At 40.4% G+C, this 22,799-nt stretch overlaps 1 protein-coding gene across 3 annotated transcripts in view; it reads right to left on the minus strand.

Moving 5' to 3' along the window:
* Window positions 1–22,799, minus strand: part of cdk14 (cyclin-dependent kinase 14) — a 136,251-nt gene that overhangs the window by 100,008 nt on the left and 13,444 nt on the right. The window contains exon 1 of one of the 3 annotated variants that reach the window (XM_026373100.1): window positions 4,052–4,158. The exons of 1 other annotated variant lie outside the window; for it this stretch is intronic. The gene's annotated coding sequence lies outside the window, so the exon portion shown is untranslated. Of the gene's footprint in view, window positions 1–4,029; window positions 4,159–22,799 lie in introns of those variants that run through there. One more of the 3 variants, XM_026373099.1, reaches the window with a different exon arrangement.

Raw genomic sequence — 22,799 nt, forward strand, 5'->3', positions numbered from 1 at the left:
TGGCACACTGAAGATCTGTTGGCCTCCTGTCAGAGTCAGTCTTACTTCTTTGCAAGTCACTCTCATTAAGTGCACCAGCAAAATAACTGCATTTGTTTTTTTTTTTGCTGATGTAGCTCTGTATCATTGTGAGCACCAGCCCTAAGATATTGTGGAAGAGAGTTTTAATTATCATATGTGGTGGAATAAAATATCCCAAAAGCCAGCTGATGCCCCAGATAAACTCTCTACGGCATAGCAGCTTGTACTTACATCACGACAGCAAAATAAAGCACGATGCTGAAGAAAACAACAAGACATCTACTTGATACTTTAGGTTTTATAGAAACTGAACTATGTCGATCAGTTTAAATAGGGTTGTATCTCCAGAAATCCCACAGTGGCAGGGACAGTAACTCTGAAGCTTGCATCTCTGCTTTTCACAAATTAGGTACTTGTGAATCCTTAAAATTCATCTCTATTTCTAAACCATGTTGCATCACTGAAATGTTGTAGAGAAATGGTAACAAGATCAGACGATTACAACCTATGGTGCATTCACACACATGAATTCTAAAGCCTAGGCTTGCAGGAGATCAATAGAGAGCTGGTTTGTAGGTCTCTCATAATTTAAACATCACACAATTACAGTATCACATTATTAACAGATGCTTTTTATTAGATAATTTAATTAATTATTGCCCTAGACCCTCAGAATTTCACAACATAGGTTTAGCTGCTGTCCAGTAGACTTCTTAGAGGAGGAAATGTTCTTGCTACTTGTGTTCTTGTCATTCAGCCAAGCCCTCTACCACTCCATTAGTACAGCTGGCCACTGCCTTTTGATTGAGATGCTGGAGAATGAGCAACAGAGACATGAAAATGACTAAATTGGCTGGCTTCCCAGAAGTTCCGGCTTCAGGACAGCACACGGTCACTCAGGAGAAAGGCTGTGATGTGGCCAGCTCCTCGCCTCTGCTTCCACCCAACAGACTTCTCTCCTCACCAGCCTTGGCAGCCTATATCCTTGTTCATCTTCAACAACACTGTTAGGCAGTTAGGCCTGAGCCAGGAGCGCAGCAATACTATGAAATACAATGAAAACACTTTACAAAAATAACTTTGTTATAATGCAAATGTGGTCACGGCAAATTTCTCGGACTGTCTCCAAGTCAAGAGAAAGTACTGCTCTGAGGATTAATTGCAGCTTCATTCATATGGGAAAGCATCACAATGACTTCTCATTACTTAAGGAGAAGGTTCTCATCCAATATTTTACAATACATGGCCCCATCCTTTGGCCCCTCAATCCGGCAAAGTCAGCATGTACCTTTAGCAGAGAAACAGACCCAAAGCATAATGTTTCCACCTCTGTGCTTCACTGTAGGGATAGTGTTCTTAGGGTTATAGTGAGCATTTTTCTTCCTTTCAAACACAGCGGGTCGGGTTGAAAAGCTCAATTTTAGTCTCACCTGACCACAAAACTTCCTCCCAGTCCTTCTCTGAATCATTTAGATGATCACTGGCAAACTTCAGATGGGCCTGTAGATGTGCCTTCTCTACGAGGGGGGGCTTGCGGGTGCTGCAGGATTGCAATCCATTGCAGCGTTGTATTACCTATGGTTTGTTTGGTGACTGTGGTAACAACTGCCTTGAGATCATTTTGAAGCTTCTCTCATGTCATACATGAGACAAGATAAGTACAACAGATCAAGATAATGTTTCCTTTTGACTAGTTCCTTAAAATGTCTGTCTAAACCCACTGGATCTGACTGAGCTTCATAGATTGATAACAGACCAACCACCCAACTATGGGTAGTGTTTGTTGTTTGTTGTAGCTTACAATTTCTATTAAGTCACCATAGAAAGTACTAGCCCAATAAGTGGGATGTTTCGGCACTAGAAACTATTGTTACTTTTAGAAAGTCAATTTAGTCCCTGGTTTCTCCTGTCAAATGCAGGTATGGGTCTCAAGTTTCTGAAATGTTTCCTAGGCTGCTTGAAAACCTCTTGTTGTGCTAACGAACCCACTGTTGGCTTAAAACCAGACATGATCTCCTTACTTTTGATACCCCTCCTGTCCTCCACGGAGAATTATTAAAACTAGATATTCTTGATATGAAATGCAACATAACACAAATGCACATTTTGTCTAACATGTAGGTGTTGTGAGAAGATCATTTAAATAGAATAAAATAAATATGTGTAATTTCAGAAAAGCCAGCATGTTTTCCAGGTTAATAATGGTGTAGTGTATTCAGTCAGTCAGGTAAGTGAGTTCATATCGATGTCCGTGCGAAGTCCTTGGTATACTTCGAAGAAAGTGTTTATCGGTTGTGAAATATACCAGAAGAGCTCCTGTTTGAATCCATTTCTTTCAAAGGGTATATCAGATTCTCCATTGCAAAGCCTCTTTCAAATGACAGGCAACTTTTTTATAACAGAAAATCTAACAGTCATTGCTGCCTATACAGCAGCTGACCAGGTGTACAAGAGTAAGAAAGCAGACATGGTTTAAACTACCATTCAAAGGGAAGGCATTCATGGTGTTTTGAAAAGCAACACCATGAATGCCTTCCAGAAGACATTATATGAAATTATGTGGCCTTATTCCCGTTTAAAATCATCATGTTTAGCCTACAAATACATGCAAATGATGATGAGGTTTCTGGGAAGCAGCCTGGCAATTCAGCGTTGCTACTTGGAACAGTTATAAACATTGCTGTCTTTGGTATGGTCGAACAACTCTTTGACCAACCTTGTTCCATACTGAACCTTTGAGGATAACAACTGTCACTTATCTATTGTACAGGCTACTTGAAATGACATCTGTCCTATGCAAGTGCTTACTGAGCCATGCCAAACTAAACCATTCCAAAGCTACAGACATTAAAACAAACTCGAAACAAGATAGTGATATGTCTGCATCACCTTAAAGAAACAATCTGGTCTAAACACATTGACAGATTACATACATTGCTCCTACTTGTTTCTTAGATTTACTGAAGAACCAATTAAACCTTAAACTGTCAAAAAACCCCTCCGTTGCCCCTTCATTGTGATGATGCTACTCTAGGTTTGGCTCATGTATCCTGACAACACTAATCCCCTCTAAAACACATGACACCCTGATGCTCCACTCCTGCTGTTTCTACCCTCTATCGTTATTCTCCCTCTTTCTTCCTTCTCTAACAGGCTGGCCTGCTATCACGAGCTGCATATGGCTTGCAGAAAGCCTCGCTACTTGTCCACAAGAAGGGAAATCGCCTGTCCCTGTCCCTCTCCCTCATCGTCCCCAACAGTGGCTGCATACCGTCCCTCTGGGTTCGGAAAAATATGACTGTGTTGCAAATTTGCCCAAAGTGGAAGATGTAATGTAGAGTGAGCAGAAAAATGCTGCAGCAGAGCATCCCATCCATTAGACCAGTAAACATCAGCACCCATTTCACAACCACAATGGAAATGCAAGCTATTAGCACAGAAACGACGGTGGAGGACAGTGCTGACGTTGTTTCAGGCATAAGACAACGCTGAGACTTTGTTACAAAAACTGCAGATAGGCTAAACACACACACACACACACACACACACACAGCTTGCTCCCTTTTCCTGCTACTTCCTTCCTATCCCCAGAATCTCTCGTCACATCCTCCCCAGTGAGAGCCACTGAGACTCAGGTGGGCCATCCACGTTCAAACTGTCATGCTAGCATGAGAGCTCCTCATCACCCAATCACTCGTCACCACCTCCTCCCCACCATCACCACCATCACCACCACTCGTACACACACCATGCACATAGCTGCAATCCATCTCTTGCTTGTAAATGAATGTATGCCAACATGCCTGCACATCGTAAAGTATTACGTGTGTGTGCTGTCTGCTCTGGGAAATACTATTCATGCTCAACCACACACACACACACACACACACACACACACACACTCATGCTAACAGAGGCAAGGTATCCAAAGCAAGAGAAGAGAGAGTGAGGGGGATAATGACAAGGGATGCAGAACAAAATAAGCACCGATCTCCGTCTTCATCTTACCTTCCAGGAGAAAACAGCTCACCTGGATTCCTCTGAAGAGCAGACAGAACGCATTCAGGCCAACGTCTCTCCCTGCAAACCTGCTCAAAACATCTCCCTCCCTCTCTCCCTCACTCTCGCTCTTCCTTCTCTTCTGCTCCCTTCGCAAGCTGGAAATGATGAGACTGTACTATAAGCAGGTGGGGGGGGGGGGGTGGAGTGAAATCCGAGGCGGCGGAGGGTATTAGAAGGTTGTGTTTTTTCTGGCCCACAGCCCTGAAAGACTGTGAGCTCTTGGCTCATGAGGGACAAGGGGAGGGGAGGCACGGGGGGGGGGGGCAGTACAGCGGATGAAAGAGAAAACTGCTGTTTTGCGAGGACATCCTGCAACCCTACAGGACCCCCCCGCTCAGCCAAGATGGTACAACCCAGAGGAGTTTAAGGAAGCAAGCAGCAAGCAGTGTATGCTGCAGCAGCAGCAAGCAGCTGATGCTACAGTGTGAAGCTGAAGTAAGCTCAGAGAAAAGATTGGACTTGACCTGGATTTCTGGACAACCTATAGCATTTGCTATTGCTACGAGATTCTAAGATAGGATAATAGAAATACACCATCAGTCAAAGTCTCTCCTTGGAATACTGCCATAAAAATTGAATTTTTTTTAAATACGGCGTAAGAGAACCTCTTTCAGCAAAAGAAATTCAGTACCAGCACACCTAAATACTTTATGTAGCACATAGCCACACATACGCTCATCATTGGTTCTGCTGAAGTGATTATTCTACTTGGTGCCCTAGACATACACTTTTTATATTTAATCAATATATTTTATATTATCTTCAGTCTAAACCTTTTTTTAAATACTAGAGTGGCTTCAAATCACTTCTTACACTACTGAGCCCAATCAGCCATAATGTCAAAGGTCACAGATCTATTTGCTATACATATATACATATACTCCTACTGTATGGACAGTTTCCATGGATACATATCCATAGCAAATTGCCTTGCTTTATTTTCTTTACTTTATTTTTTGAATAAAGATGACCAAAAATGAATTCTGATTTAATTTTATTCTTCTAGAATGTTTTGTGTGTGTGTAAGTGTGTGTGTGTATGTGTGTGTGTGTGTGTATGTGTGTGTGTGTGTGTGTGTGTGTGTGTGTGTGTGTGTGTGAGACAGGTTTGTGTATTTGTGCCCTTGGTTTGAGCCCTTTTGTTGCAATAACCTCAACTAAATGTTTCTGGTAATGTATAAGTCTCGCACATCAGCTCGGAAGGAATTTAGTCCACTATTACTTACAAAACAGCTCCAACTCAAGGATGCTGGTGGCCTTTCTTCCGTGAACTACCTGCTTCAGGTCCTTTCACTAGCATTTCAATAAAATTAAGGTCAGGACTTTAACTTGCCATTCCAAAACGTTACATTTCTTCTGCTTTCCTATTCTTTGGAAGAATAAATATGATGTGTATGCATGGTCCACTTTCTTTGGACTTCAATTCATGGATGGATACTTTGACATTTTCCTGTACAATGTGCTTGTAAAACATGATGATTCCTAACCTCTACTGGTTCAGAGGAAGCAAAACAGCTCATAATCATGATACTGCCTCAACGTTTTACAGGTTGAGTAATGTTCCTATGCTAAAATGTAGAGCCACAACACTTTCTTTCAATGCAAAACGTTTTACTTTGGTCTCATGTATTCTCAGAACATTCTTTTAACAGCCTACAGGATAGTTCACATGACCTTGAGAAAACTGTAGAAAGGCTAAAATGCTTTTCTTGGACATTTTGTTTCCTCCTTGCAACTCTTTGTGCTATCCACACTGTTATTGTTCAATGTTCTCCTGATGGTGGAACAATGGTATTAGCCCCTGCTTGTGATGTCATGTACTATTTTACATCCATGATCTTTGTCGGTTGACAAAGGGTAGGGTAAAAATGTTGAATGTTACCCATTTGAAGAGGAACTATGATGAACTATGAGTCTAGTCCAGTCTAGATATTGCTAGAACCCTTTCCAGCCTAGGAAAGTTCTTTAGAAAACACCTTTATTCTAGCAATAACACACTTCCACAAACCTGTACTTGATATTGATACTTTTAGTGCAGGTCATTCCAGACTCACCTTATTATCAACCTGATGATCTCTGATTGAAACAATCCTAAAGGTTCACATATTTTTGCCATATACAAACATCTAATATCATTTGTATGTTGTGTGTAATGTCTTATTACTAATTCATGTACTTGGTTGAAAATATGCTGTAGTTTGAGAACTGGATTCTGGACTACACTATTTACCATGCCTTTTTTACTTTTCCTGTTAAAGGTCATGGGGGGGTTTCTAAATCCAAACCAGACAGTATACCTACCTACAACCATTAGCACTCACATTCACACAAGCCAACGTGATACCTATACATTCAGTAGTGTCCAACTAAAAAGTGCAAGATTGCAACTGGAACAAATACCAGCAAGAATTGATTTGGTTGGAGTTTTGACAGATTAGGAACTCCAGTCTTAACTAGTGAGAAAACATTTACATAAACAGTATCTCAATGTGCTGAATTGTGTTATAGGTGTAATATATTAAACAATTCATGCAGTGCCAATTATAGTATACATGTAGAGACAGTGGGAGCAGTGAACTGTTGACCTGACATCTGCCTCATGACAACTACAAGCTGTCACCATGGCAACCAATGCACCACAGCACAGTTCAGCAGAACACAACAGATGCATAAAAAGCGCCTTGATATGAAGGTGAAAGAGACTATAGAGTTGTAGAATTTGTTTTTGAAACGAGAACATAAAAGATGTACGACACTGAGCAACATCCTGGGTTTCTCATTCTTTAAATTGCTACTTTTACAGTACATTTACATTAACTGCATTAAACTCTTGCACAGGATTCCTCACAGTGCAGCGTATTTTCAATTACTGCAGCTCTGAGAGTCATTATAATGAATAGAAACTCTTTCTATAGACTCAGTAAGAGTGCTCAGTGCTTTAATACTAATATAATGCCACATCAGCAACCTATATAATACTATAGAGTATATTAAAAAAAGCTTAGCTTAAAAAAAAAAACATGTTCTCTTTTAAAAAGGTAATACATCTTCAATTACTGACATGCACATGAACATCAATAATGAATATGTAATGTGATTAGCCTGCTGATTCCATTTATGCAGTAACACAATCTATTTAGAATATTGATTATTATTGATTATTACTATTTAGTATAAGCATCCCCACTGTACATCTGTTATGTAGGTAAAAGGAATACATTTTATCTATGCACCTGACAGATAAACATTGAAACTAACATCTGTTTTGTTAATCTTCTTCTTAGTGCTCTAAAACTAATCCCTTTCATGGCCTACTCATTAGGTTTCTTTCATCACTACCATTTGTCTCCCATCAGAAAGTGATTTGCAGGAAGCTAGGAAAGTAGGACAGGAAAGAGAGATGATGTTTTATTGAGCATATTTAACATGACTTCCGCAGTCCAACAGCACTGCGGAGAGGAGACACATGGATACTCTTGCTTTTTCTTTTCTGATAGTGTAAAAAAACACAACCACTAGGTGAAGGACGATGAATGTATGACAAAAAAAATCATGAATGTAGTGATAAACACTTCAAATTTAATTGGTTAAGATAGTGCAGGAGCAGTGTGTCCTGCTCTGACATCCTGCAAAGTGCAAATCATTAGAGCAGACTTTTGCTTTGTTCACATTTTTGACTCACAGTTTCTACCCTTACACTCTCTTTCTCTCCATCACGGGTGACCTTGACTGACAGGCTTGTTGCTACAGGAACTGCACCGTGTCTACTGTGTTGTATTAAGGGAAGGAAGGTGTGAAATCCACAATAAGGTGGCTCAGATTGGATCTAAACCACAATCAATTTGCAAGCGGCAGCAGACAGCAGTCAGTTAAAACCATAGAGGAATGTCAATATTATTTGCATTTTAACAGGATTTATGTCCGTGAACATCTACACATACACAAGAAGCCCGCACACACCCAGGGTTTCAATGTGTGGAAGCGTTTTGGAGGGGGGTGGGGGTGGGGTTTTTGGGAGGCGGTGCCTAATGCCTTTCGGTCATTCATTATTCAATGTTGCACACAAAACACTCTCTAGAAGCAGATAAAACACACACACACACACACAGTGTATGCAGGCTACTGAGGGTACCATGGGGGGTGGAGAGGTGAGATGAGGCAATGTGACAATAGATGACCTACCTGGATGTGTGAGGAACAGAGAATGAAAATGGGAGCTGGACAGAGAAGTCATAGTACGTAGTGTCACTTTTAATGTCCGTTACTGTATCTCCTCTATATAACGAATGCAGGCAAGCTTCTCTAATGTACATCTCTGACTTGCATGGTGCATTGTGTTTTCACATATATTGGGACACTACTGAAGTGTGCAAAGACCAAAGACTGCACACGATCCAACCACAGTGATCTCAAAACTCATAACACTACTCAAACAGCAGCCAATGACCTATATTGATTTATCAATCAGAGACTCGTTTCAGTGGACTTTGGTCAAAGGGGTTTGATTGGGCAATAATATGTTATTGTCTAAAGTGAAACAGAAAAGCAGATCTGTAAATGCAAGAAAGTATGATAAAAGGACTGTAGTACCATAGTGTATTCTCATATTTTAGCCTTTATTACATGCTGTGTCTCCCTGTTTACCTGTGTTAGTCATGTGTGTTAACCTCAATCTTGAATCCTCTACAGGGGGGATGGGAGTTTGAGGATCTTGCACAGTATCTTAGCTGTACTGCACCACTTTTTTGCATTCTAAACAATGCTAAATAGTGTTGTGGTAAAAATTCCACCTTATATGTGAGAGACTGGGGTTTGAATCCTAGCAGGTCTCCTTAGGCAAGACCTTGTTCCCTGTAAGTCGCTTTGGATAAAAGTGTCTGCTAAACAGAAAGCTGATGTTGTGCCTGTTAGGGGTTACTCACAGCCCCAAGCGTTCCTACCACTTATTCCTTCACTTTCCACAACTTCTCTAGTTCCTGTTTTAGGCAGTTTCTTCTACTCCTTCTTCTTGTCACTTAAAACCACTATGTCTATCACCACTGCCTCCATCTGTTTGTTCCTTGTCTACTACACTGATGTCCGGTTGATTGGCTAGTACTCTAATCTCTGTCTCTGAGGCCTCTTTGCAAATTCTGCACCTGGGGTCCTGTCTGCTGTGGCAGACCCCTGCTTCTGTTCACTTGACCTTTATTGCCAGTTCTTGTGCTGTTATGATGAGTGTCTCGTTGGTGTCTGTTAGTGTAGCCACCTCAGCTATCTGTCCATTGTACATTCCATGTAGGATCTTGTCACGCAATACAACACCATGGCTCATTGGCAGATCCTGCAGTGGTTTGATCCCGCATTTACCCAAAAACTCCTGGTTACGACCACATTGCCTCCTTGAAAAGAATCACTGGGAAACATGTATATTTCTCTGCGTCTCAAGTTCATTGACCTGAGACTGGTCAATGCAACGGTTCAGAATCCTTTCCTTTAGCTGGAAACAGCCTCAAAATAGGATTCATTCACCTGAGTCACGCGATTATTGAGAGTAAATCCTGGTCCACATCCGTGACCTCAAATAACTGATGAATTTCTCTGACCTGGATATTCCAGTATTACTGTAGCAAATCCACCTGTGGGTCCAAACACGTGCAAACACAGCCAGAGTTTTATCCCTTTATTTTCATTTATCAAACCACTCTTCTTATTAAAACATACTTGCTGGAACCACCAATAGCCACAAACAGGATGACTAAAATGTTTCTAATAACAAACAGAGAATGAATGATGAGCAGGGTCCACTATTATTCATGGTGGAAAATTAGACCTCCTCTCAGAAATGTGTAGACGTGTTCGACTTACATTTCTTTCACTCTCTCACTATCAGTTTCGCTGGAAATGTTTGTCTTGATTTTGACATGTCAGAGCAGGTCCTGTTTGGTTGGAGAACTGGCTGCACACTCATGATATCCTTTTTTGTCATGTAATACTGACAAATACTTCTTGAAAACAATTCTGACAGAGTATAAGTCATCTTTGTGTTGCTCCTCCACGTTGTCCTCAGTCCATGATGATAGTCATTATTGGAAGTGGAAAAAATTGGTAGTCAAAAAAAAAAAGTAAAAAAGGTGAAAAAGGTGAAAAAGGTTGTCTTAGTAAACTTATTTTTCTACACCTGTCTGCTTTCAGTGTCTGCTTTTGGGTCCACCTTGCCATGACAGTCAACTTTCTAATCAGCTCGCCTTAAAGAACGTATTATATTTGTCTTATGTAGTCATTATAATAATGACATCTGTCCAAGTACTCTCTGTAACGTGGGTTAGATGGCCAGCTTTGGCTTTTGGAGAAGAAATCATTATTAATAAGAGCAGTCTCAAATGATACTTTTCAAAGACCAAACCAGACTGTTTTCAGGAAATACCTTCAGAATATGAGAGTGTTGCAAAAACACACTTTACGAGATAGAAACGCTTAAAGTAAGAATTTCTCCACTAAGACCCGTCACTCAGCTTCGTGTTTAGTCAACAAACTGCCACAGAGATACCATTAGAGGAGGTCAACTTGAACTGTAACAGTCCAGACTGAGAGCAGAGAGCCAGGGTCCACCTCAGGTGGCTATTAAAATGAGCCCTGCATGTTCACACTCAGAGCTTCATCATCATCACTACATGCTGACTGAACGGTGTAATTGGCTGTAACCCACTGAACGGGCACAGACACACGACAATGTGACATTGTTTAAAGGAGCAGAGTTTTTGGCCTGCTGTTGACCTTGACTTCTCTTTGTAAATAATAAAAAAAAAAAAGCTCAGAGGCAGCAAATTGGCACCTACCTGTTGAAGAAAAGAGCCAATCGATTGACAAGGACAAAGGCGAATAATGCCGCCGAAGCACCATATCCACCTAACGCTGGCCATGACGGACGACTGAATGACCTAGAGAGGATGAAGCACCCAGCTGCTGCTCTTACCGCTCCAGCTGTTTATATGGGTTTCCGTGTCGGTGTATGATTATGTGCGCATGTGTGCTTGTGCATGTGGACAAGTATGTTGAGCGATATTCGCACCCCTGCCTGGCCTAAATTCTCCTGGTATTCAGACAGCACATCTGTGTGCTGCCTTTCTCTCCCACTGTTTGGACTGTATTAGGATTTAGGATCCCGATGCCGCCTGTGGCTACTCTCCACAAGAAACAGAGGCTCCATGCTCCTTCACCGCAGTCATTGTTATTCTGCAGTGCGCTCCTCGTTGTCTGCCACTTCTGGGCCCGACAGATCAATTGAAGAGCAGACCAAATTACAAACACACAAACACAGCGACTGAGGAATCAAAATGCTTATTGGAAAACATTTTTGTATCATGAGCTTGGCAGCGCAATTAATTTAAGACAAATTCATAAAACAATGGGTCAACCTGAGGGGTTCATCATAGTGGTGGTCAAACAGTTGTGCAGTTTACACGCTGCGAGAGATAAACTGCAGCTTTGTGCTGTTGATGAGCATCAGAATGCAAATGAGCAGGATGATACAACATGAGCACATGGCAGCAGAAGAATTCAAGAAATACTATAATCCCTATTCATCACTAAGCACAAGGCTCCAGGCTCAGATTAGCGCTTACATTTTACTGTAGTGAACCTGTAATAATGCCAAAGTCTCAAGGCATATGGTGCTGTACAAGTGTGACATCTAAAGCTGGATTGACCTTGGCTTGACTCTTAATTTACCATAGGAGTTAAATAAGGGAGAATACCGATGACAAGAAAGTGGAAAAAGCTGCTCTGGGTGAGACATGTGTAAGGGGTTGTGTGTGTGTGTGTTGACTGGCTGTATGTTAATGCTGTAAATGAAGACACATTTACAGATGTGTAGTCAGGATTAGGGCCAGCAGATGGCAATGAGCCTCATAAAAACTGGTATAATAAGCCAAAGACCTTGGACTTGCTGATGAATTGATAGCTTTAAGACTTTTTTCATGTACTCTCCTAAAATAATATGTCCAGAAACTATAATCAATTTGTTTAATCAGAGGGGTCAGATGGGACATTATGACTGCTCTGTGGCTACGCAACAAGTTGTGTCTTGTGACAGTTGTTCATGGCCCACATAGAATTCCCATGCTAACCTACATGACACCACCAGGTTTTTAATGTTGTGGCTGATCTGCATAGTTTTACATTGGGATTGGCTGTTTATAAAATCTGTTGTACTGTGTGATTTCATGACTAACGGCTTTATAAACAACCAGGCACTAGTCAGCAAAGGCTGCCAAAGGCACACAGATAACGTAATGAATGAGTTTCTTGTTTAGAGAAGTGTTATGTACAGTGACAAGAAAATTTCCTCTTTTTCTGTATTCATGAGTCTACCGTACGTAAAACATGGAACAAGCAGGGTGCCTATGGCAGGACACCATGAAAGAAGCTGCTGCTTACTAAAAAGATCATTGCTGCACACCTGAAGTTTGCCAAAGAGCACATTGACACTCTACAGCCGTATTGGCAAAATGTTTTGTGGAATGATGAAACTATGTTGAACCATTTGGAAAGAACACACATCACTACATCTGGTGTAAAATGGGCACTGCATATCATCATGAAAACATGCAGTGATTGGGGAGAAGATGAAGATGAACTCCTAAGTGCTCAGCATAATGTGAGAAGGAGAGAAGAGCGAGAGCCACGCACAAGCTAAAGCAGTTCCACTGAACCACAAAATTCCACTGCCGCTGTTTATAATATAGTACACACTATATACACTACACTGTAAAGTGCTTTACTTATACTTTAAAAGAACTTATCTGATTATCAAACAGCATCTGAAATCCCCTTTATGTTAGATCAATTAACTGTTTACAGAACTACACATTCCACAGCTGCTGGCCAGGCTTCATAGAGTGTTCAACAAAGCTGCATGTCTCACAACAGATAGTTGGAGTGGTACTTAAATCATAATGGACACAACTAAAGTAACTCTATTTACTTTAGATACCAAGACCTAAGACAGTGGGTGCCCTCTCATCATCACCAACTTCGATTGTAACACTACTAAAAGATCAGCAGCTAGGGCTTTGGAGAGGTGCAGATCTCCTGCAAATGTTGCCTTCCAGAAGCTTCCAGTATGGTGGTTAGTGTCAGGAATCAGCTAAGAACAAGTACAGCATGGGATGACAAACTGAAAGCAAATCGGATATGTAGATGTTTACAATTTAAGTATATTAAGTTATTGTTGTTCTAGCTAGTGCTAGAGACCAGTAGTAGTATTATCACAAAAAGTAATAATGGCAACAGCAGTAGCAGCGGTAGGCCTATCAGGTTCATATACTGCATATTTGACAAGCAACAAAATCATCATATTACCTCCGTACACCACTACACTAGGTTTGAAATGAAATAATGAAGATGTGCTCAAAGTGTGGTCTGTCAGTTGCAATTTCAGGGGTTTAATCGAAAATACCTAATGAACAGTGTAGGAATTAGAATCAACTAAAGCATGACAAACCTGACAGCTTCTACTTAAGCCGCCCTTGATTGTTTCATTTAATATCAGCTGTGGTGGAGTAAAAATGATGAAAAATGTGTCACTGTCTGAGTCATTATATATGAAACAGTGCAACACAGAGTCACCATTTATTTAACATTGATCATAATGTGACTAACCAGAGTCTCATGAACCATCTCATGACACATCCTTGTTCTCTGAACATTGGAATTTGGGAGGAAGCATGGGGAAATAAATAAATGATAGAATTCCTGACCCACCCAGCAAGACTTCCAAATAAACTTTCAATCATAATCCTAACAGTTAGGCATGAACCAGAGAACATTCAGCTGCAGTCTGTACAGGGAGTCAGAGAACAAATCAAACATAATCTCAGGCGTTTCTCAGTTATCAGAGCGGGAAATTCGTTTTTTCAGTGAGGTGTGTGTGTATATGCCCTGTCTGACTGCCATGCCTTTAAGTCAAAACCCTGAATAATGGGAGAACAGTAGTTGAAAGCCACAGTTTGTGGCTGATTGAGTGCTTCAACATTACTACAAATGAATCTGAATGTTGTTTGTGCTTCTTCTACGTGAACATTAAATATCTCAAGATCTTAATGTCAGTGTCAGGGTTTAGCTGAAAATACTGGATGAACAGTGTTGGGATTACAGCCTTTTTCAATATAATTCTATAATATTTTTAGGGCATCTAAAATATTGGGACAAATGAAGATAGTGATTAATCTAAGCTTTCCTTTCAAATCAAATATAAATGGGCCTAAAAGTAATTGGAAATAAAGAAAAAAATTATTTAAAAAGAAATAAATAAAAAACAGGACTGAAATGTCCAAACAAAAATCAGGCTGTAGTGTCTTTAGTTCATGTGAAAATAACTGAAAAACTGATCTGCTGATCAAAACCAATATACAATTTAGTCAAAGAGTGAAACAACTAAATACATTTTGTGATGAATAAAAATACCGTGGAATTTTGGTGCTATAAAAGTGAAGAGCTATAGCTGAAAGAGCTCTCCATTTGAGGTGGAAGAAGCGTCGAATCCTCGGGCTTTGGTTGTGGTAAACTGTTGAATGACAAAGTGCTTTATCTGGAGCTAGATAAGGGAAGGTTGCAGCCTCCTGCAGATAGCAACACAGCCACTAAGGATGAAAGACATCCTTTGTTGCCAACCCAGATTCAGCAAGGGAGCTTGTCAACAAAGCAGCTTTTGCTGGCTTTCTGCATCAGGAGGAAGAAGAAGAAGAAGAAGAAAAAAGAGAAGATTGTCATATGGCCGCCTCACTCTTCTGTGGGCTTATTGTGCTGCCGTGTGATGTGCAGTAGTTGATTTCACTGGGCGTATGAGAAACATTTAACAGTCAGAGTGAGTTAAGTGTACCCATAACGTAGGTTCACAGATGATACTGAATGTGTCAAACACCAACTAATTTAGGCAGTTGCATGTGTACTATTTACACACAAGGTCGTATTATTGACCTCTATGTCCTCCCTGTTGTGTAAGTATTAATGTTTTTTACATTGACAGTTGTTATTTCTCTTTAGTCACATCCCTCTTCCTACATTTTCGTATATGTATATCAAATGCACACATTAACTTGTCATATACTATGACAAACTTTCTTTCTATCTTGCTACATTTTCAAGAGTTAGTGGTTCTAACACTTACTTAAAACCGTGGTTTCTGCTAGGACAAATATGAAACTTACTGCTCCATCCGTCGCCATTCTGTCATAATAGCAAAGATGTATTGTATTGTTACACTATTGTTGGCAAATGGTACACAGCTGCACATATAAGATGATATTTCTGTGTTTTTTCCAAGGACATCTCAACATGTGGCCAGGAGGAACCGGGAGTCGAGTCGTCCATGAACCACTGACCCTGCAGTTCATGGATGGCTGCTCTACCAACTGAGTCACAGTTGCCCTACCTTATGGGAATTTTTATCAAACATCTCGACCATTAAGTTTGCATTTGTTTTATTTTTTATTTTTAAATTTCAGGCAAAATTCCTCATGTCCCTGCAGTGCCTAAAACAGTCCTAAAAAAGCTTAATAGTAAATGCACTTTAATGAACATACAAATGGTCTTTATCACTGAATTTTGCATTTTGAACATGCTTTTCACTGCCATTCTTTCCTAGTGCTGTTTATTATCTTTTCAAACCATATTCTTTTTACAATTTTTTGTTGAGTTTCACTGAATTTCTTGCAGTGTTGACCCATCTTTGCTAAGAATTTCCATCATTAGAAAGTTCAGTACCGAGGCAAATAAGCTTGAATGAGCTGGGAGAAACTAAAATGCCCTGTAGAATTAAGCTCAGCAGCAGAGTTAGTGATCATTCCTCTTGGGAATGTTCACTTTTATGTTGTATGTTCACAGTTTATTCCTGAGTTGAGGTCCTTGGGTTACTTTATTCTTGGTACTTTTAAATCAAAGCAACCAATTGGAAAGATAGATTTAAAGAAGTAAAAAGAAAGTAGCTAGTTTTGAAATGCAATCAAAAGGTAGTTCAAGGACTACCTTCTTTGCTCAAGAACAGAACAGAACAACATTTTGGACCAATATGGCTACTAGAACTGTGCCATACCAAATTCTCAAAGATATATCATGGCAATCCATCTCCACCATAACAATATGTCATATTGCGATACAGACAATATAGTTGATGAGGTTGATTAATAGTTGATTTGACTGCACCTTTTTCCTCCTTTACACAGCCCAACACAAATCCATCAAACTTGAGTTAACCAGCTAACTGCTTAATTAGCAGTCGGTTTATTTAGCATTCTGCAGTCATGTCAGCATGTGTTGCAGTGCTGATTAAATATTCAGACTCTGACATTTTTCTGTTGTGCACTTGGCACATTTCTGGAGCGAAGCAGTCCGGGGCCCACCAACACATGTCATCCATGTTTATGCTTGTTGCTTTGATTTAAATGAGGTTTGAATGAGGAGATGGAGTATGCCGCCACCATCATTCAAGGGTGATTAGATGCTTTAATATAGGCACCAGCTGCTGCACACTATTTAATCACCAGTATCAACATGAGAGCAGAGTGCCTCCAGCTCTGTGCGGCCACCCACCACCTACAGGAGTCTCCCTGCTTCTTTTGTCCCTCTCTCTGTGTGCATTTAAATGTCACTTCTTTGGCAACATTGCAATATCATATTATTTTTGGAACGGGTTTCAGATATTGAACTATATGATATTTCTATTCTACAGTTCGTTGTAGTACACAGTAGATTCATTGCACAGTACCTCTTATTTTGTAATACTTCTTGATGAACTTCCTGAGTGAACTGAATTTACCTGAAGATGTGATTGATGATGTTATCACCAAAGTTATTGCAATTCATCCTGTGCAGCATTAATATCTGTGCCCAGTTTCACAACAATAAATCTAATAGCGGTTAGACAGATAGTGATTCAAAGGCCAAGAAAGAGCCCAAGTGATTTAACTATTTAGAACAGAATGGGGGCAGAACTGTCTTTGGCACTGTCACCTCACAGCAAGGCTTCGAACCTTCCAGTCACCTGGGGCCTGACTGTGTGGAGTTTGCATGTTCTCCACCTACGATTCCTCTCACAGTCCATAAATATGGAGTTTAGGTTAGTTAGTGATTCTAAAATGCCTGCAGGTGTGAATGAGAGTATGTTTGTATGTTATGTTTGTCTGTCACTATGTTTCAGCTCAGTAATAGACAGGCAACCTGCCTCTCGCCCAATGACAGCTGGGATCAGGTCCATCACCCCTGCGACACTGAACGTGATATGCAGTTTAGATAATGGATGGTTGGATGGATGAACAGAAAGGTGTTTCTGCCTTATGTAGAAAATAGAACATATATAATAAAAGTCTTACATACTCTGCACCATCCTTACAATCAGCTTACATTAGGTTTGTCACTGCAAATCTTAATCACAACAAATGGTCAGTGCTAGTAATTATTTTACTCCAAAGGTCAGAAAGCATGATATGATTTCTCCTTCCTCCTCCCACACACAGGCCATTCATTAACGGCAATATTTACCGTGACATTTGGAGCTAACATCAATTCCTCTGGCTCAGTGAGACGCAAGCAGCGATGGAAAAAAACACAGAGAGATCATGCTCTGTCAAATAGAAGCTGTCCAATTTAGGATGATGTTGGATGGGAGCTATATAGATATAACTGTAAATATTAAGGATGTAAGACTTTAAATGCATTTTAAAGCTTGGATTTTTTTACACTTTGCACCACAATGAAATTTGGAGGGGGGTTTCATGGTCAGGGGTTTTCCTGGTAACCTTGTTCCAGAGAGTTAGTTTACCACTACCTTAAAAAACAACCATGGGCCATCATGGTGGCCCACAGTGGTTTAAATCGTAACCACATAATTACAATGTGCTCAGTGTGTTGAGTGAGGGATTTGTTGCATTGTCATTCACCCTCCTCATTTCCTTTCTATTGTCTACTAACCAACCCAAGGGGAAAAAAACTAGCTGGTGATGTTTGTGGAGCATTTAGCAGCTAAAGAGTTGTATTTATCTCAGGAAGTGGTAGGTTACAGTCTGTGCTTCCGTGTGGCTAAAAAAAGTAGCTTTAAAGTTTGGGAATGTTTTTAATTGTTTGGAAAACGTGACTAGAAGGAACCAGAGTCAAACCAACATTTGCTCCACACTACCATTCATAGATGACACCACTGTCAACTGACAGCCATCCAGAAAACGGCAGTGTTAAGTTTACAGTCTCATTATGGTCATGAGTAAAAGACATCGTGCTGTCTATGCTCCTAACTGACACCAGTCGGCCATAAATATAAACACAGGTGGTTTTGGGCACGTGAACAAACAACTGTGAACACTTTGAGCTACACAAAGATAGTTTGATTCATACTTTCATAGCAAAATGTGTTTATATATACATAAAAATTTCTAGCACAACACAATCCCAACTAATGTGCATTAAATAATGGCATGACCTTTGTGGTTACAGTTGTGTCTTTGTAGAATTTGAAACAGGTTTTTACTTTTTTGCTGCAGCATCACTAGACACTTACATTTTTTTTTTCCTTCCGTCTGTTAGGTGTTGCGAACGGCTCAGCCCAGCAGGGGTTTAGACATACGTTGCACTTCGCCAAAGATCAGCACGGCAAGGGTAATGAGCAGTCTGCATGACTGCCAGCCTAACCCTCTAAGCCCACAACATAACCATCAGGCTGATTCACAGTTATATCTCATTCCATGACTCTTCTTATCACCTTCCTCTATCTCTTCTTCTGGTGTGCAGGGCCCATTTCCTGCCTGCACACACACTGAACCGCGGCGCACATGGGGGAAGCACTGATGCCTTCAACATGATGGATGTGACATCACATCCTACGCCATCATCACAGCATGCTTCATGACAGAGGCCCACCAGGACAGCTCCTCATCAACATTTGCATTTTAATGTCTCAGCAATATTTAAGCCATTAGGTTTCTCCAGGGCCGATTAGTAGAGGGTTAATTAAAGACCACTCAAAATTCTAATGAGATCCTATCCCTGCCTCTGTGCTAACACTCCGGGCTTCATGCTGACTGTGATGGCTAAGAGGACTATTAGAGGATCTATTAATATACTCAATACTACATCTCCCAGAATTACCTCTTCAGGGCCCTGAGGCTGGTGTGAGTGATTGCAGAAGAAGGCGAGCTCATTTACACAGATAGTGCTAATCCTCGGGATTCGGGGGAATGGTAAGTTATAGTCAGTAATATTAAAAACTCTTCTATATGAACTCCTCCAGAGGAAAGTGAGACTTGAGTGAACACGCTGCAGAGGGTTAGAAGTTTTCAATTCACATTCAGCTCAGCAATCATCCTCAGACTGGGAGAATCTCTGACCCGTGCATTCGCAGGCGACCGTACGCAGATTAGCTGGCAGCTGTCACAAATCAGATTGACAGAGCCAAATAAACATGGCTAGTGGCTACAACCTGAACTGTGACAGTCAGTCATTCAGGATTAGCCACTGCAGTGGGAGTCATATGGAGGGAAACACATGTGCAGCACTCAAAGTTAATGAGTTCACTGGAGCTGAAAGGCTATACACTAAAATTGGGCTCATGGAATGGGGAAGCAGATTATCATGTGAATATTTTTAACACTGCTGATATTCATTTATTCATTTCTAAGTTTCTAAACTTAAGTTAACCCTCACCACTCTGGAACAGTCCTGACCTTAGCTACATACTGCAGGGTCATTGTAATAGGAGACATATCAATCAAGTAGACATATCCCAAAACCAACTATTCTTCAAGCCTCAGGGGTGCATTCAAGCAGTTCCTGTCACAAAGTTGGAAATTAAAGTAAAACCAGAGTTACTGCATTACGGTCGTATGCCTCAACCATGCCTTAACCAGTGATGTTGTAGTTTTCACGCATGCCTCTCTAATTAGTTTATGCATAAGTCCAAGCAGATGTTTGTACCAGATGTAATAAAATTCCCCCCAGGAGGTCACAGTGACCTAAACATCTGACCGTTGACCACCAAAATCTGTTCAGTTCATCCTTGACCCCAAGTGACGAAAGAAGAAATAACCTGGATAAATTCCCTTATGGTGCTGCCATTCCTTTAAGACATCACATTGACAACAACAACTGGAGCAACATGAGTTTTGAAGAAATTCCCTCAAGACGTTCCTGACGTTTCAGTTTCAAGGATTCACTAAAGTCTGACATTTTAAAATGGAAATAACTGTGTTGAGTAACTTTAATGACTTTCTTAATTATGAGCACTTCTATACTGTGTTTTTTTTTTTTTTTTTGCTCTTTAGCAAAAGCACTATGCCAGATAAATGTATTTTACCCCATCACACTACTTTACTTGCTATTTTGATATTGCGTTTTTGTTCCATCCCAGCACCAGGTGAATATAGTGAAGATTTTACCAGCTAAACAATCTGATATTTTTCTTGGTAGGTTGTAGAGACAGACATAAAAGGATCATTAGATGGCCAGTAGGGGTAGGGGATACAGCCTTAAAACTGTCTCAACTATTTTACAGTATTTCCACAACAATTAAGACAACCTTTATTGATCCCCTTGTTTGGACAGCTGCAGTAGTAGCTGCAATAGGACATTAATGACCAAACCCTAATATGAACATTGTACCTGCCTGCCTGTGTAGGGGTGTTCTTACAACAAACTCACAAATGGGTAGTATGAGAGGGTTAGGACAAAGGTCCACATGCAATATATGTGAAATATGACCAGTACTAAAAACCATCAAAATAGGCTCAACAATACAATAAGAATGAAATCATTTCTTCACTGCACTATCCACAGTCCTTTTTTCCCTTTTGCACAATTCACCTAAATTCCTCTTTGCCAGTTTGGATTGGTATCATGTCCAGATGATCCAGAGCCAGAAAAATCAGATATGAAGTCAAAGTGAAGAAAGTCGGCAACAATGAGAGACTCTGGTGTCATGAAGCCTTTAGCTTAACTTTTACTAGGCATAGGCAACACTAACCCAGTCTAGACAATGAACAGATTACCTAATCAGTTTCCCAAAGGCAATGAAGTTATCTGTTATGGAAGTGATTTGCTTATGAGTTAGAGGTTTCTTTTTTTACTCGCTGCTCAGATATAATTTTCACAACACAAGCACACACAAACACGTGATCAGGAGACAGGAGCATTCAAAGGTATATGTCAATACCTTCCTGCAGCTCACAAAAAAGGGGGGAAAAGGGAAAATAAGAGCGCAAAGGTCAAACAAGAGGGAGCAGAGGACATCTTGAAGTGATTTTCAAAGAGAGACTTAAACACTTGGTCCAGCCCTGCAGTGGGATTTGGAGAATACCCTGCAACAATGTCATCTTTGTACTTTCTATAACTAAATCTCGGATTTCATCCTGCCTGGCCGCGGTGACCACAGGCAATTGCAAAACTGCCAATTTATTTATTACCTACATTGTGCATGAAGGTGAAACTGACTTAACAAAGTCAGAAAAGACTTTTACCTCATTCTATTGATAAAAATGCATGTTTCCTGCCCTCATGGGAGTCATTCATCAATATAACTTATATGGTGGCAGGTAGACTGAACCTTAGTCACCGTGGTTACAATAATACAGTGAATATGCCGAAAGCACTGGCCATGGCATGCCAGACCTCCGTTGTCATGATTACTATAATAAACATGCAGTTAATAGTCATGGTTTGGTTTGGTCTTGGTTAGTTTTAGGGTAAAATCATAGTTTGGTCACAAATAAGTACTTCATTAACATTCACCATCATGGTTACAACAACAAACACACAGTTACAGTTACGTAATGGTCATGGTTACAAGAAACAAAGGATACTATTGGTTAAAACTTGCCACAACTTAATTCTCCTGTGTCATTCTGTGTTTTGTCAACTAAGCCTTTTCTCAGTAAACTGATGTTTATTAATGATTTATATCTAACATTATGGTTAACTGTAAGTTGCATAGTAACACAATTTCTAGGAGACAGAATGCAGAAAATAAAAGTCTCAGTAGACATCTTTGCAGTTGCTCCTTTTATGTGACCAACTGTCTAAAATCTGAGATGAAATTCAAATCAGTGCAAATGGTTTTCCTCTAAATATAAAGTCTATTTAAACCCTGTTTCAATTGTGTTCTGGATCTTTACTTACTGTGATGCCTTTTTCTACTTGTTACAATCCTGCAGCTGGTAACACACTCACCATGGTGCTCTGATGAAGGCCTGTCTGCAGCAAAACACAAAACCCTTCATGCTTATTTACATATAAAATGACCCAACATGGAGGCTTAACCTCAAGACTGAAAAAGCTTTTTCAGTCATTTTCCACGAATAGAAGCAGAACTGGAAATGGCCACATTCAACAACATGTATCAAAATAAAGGCTACTGGGAAAACACACACACACACACATCAGTCAAACTTCACTAGTAACATGAACACATGTATGACCCACACCATGCTGCCAGCATGACTGCTTCAGATACCAGCACTTTAGTTTATTGTATATGCATGTTCATCGTGCATGTCCTACACACTGTCCGAAACTCTCTGTCAACACCTTTATATTCAGGTGCTCACCAGCTGCAAGCAAATGCAGGAGTCAGAGGTTGCTGCTGACAGTGCAGACCTCCCTCAGGCCTGCTGGATGATAAATTATCCTGTACACTAATGCTGTTACAATCAATCAGACACTGATAGTCTGTCCATGGCCCTGATGGAAGACAGCCAGGTA

Source organism: Anabas testudineus, chromosome 16, assembly GCF_900324465.2.
Source record: "Anabas testudineus chromosome 16, fAnaTes1.2, whole genome shotgun sequence".
Lineage (NCBI taxonomy): Eukaryota > Metazoa > Chordata > Actinopteri > Anabantiformes > Anabantidae > Anabas > Anabas testudineus.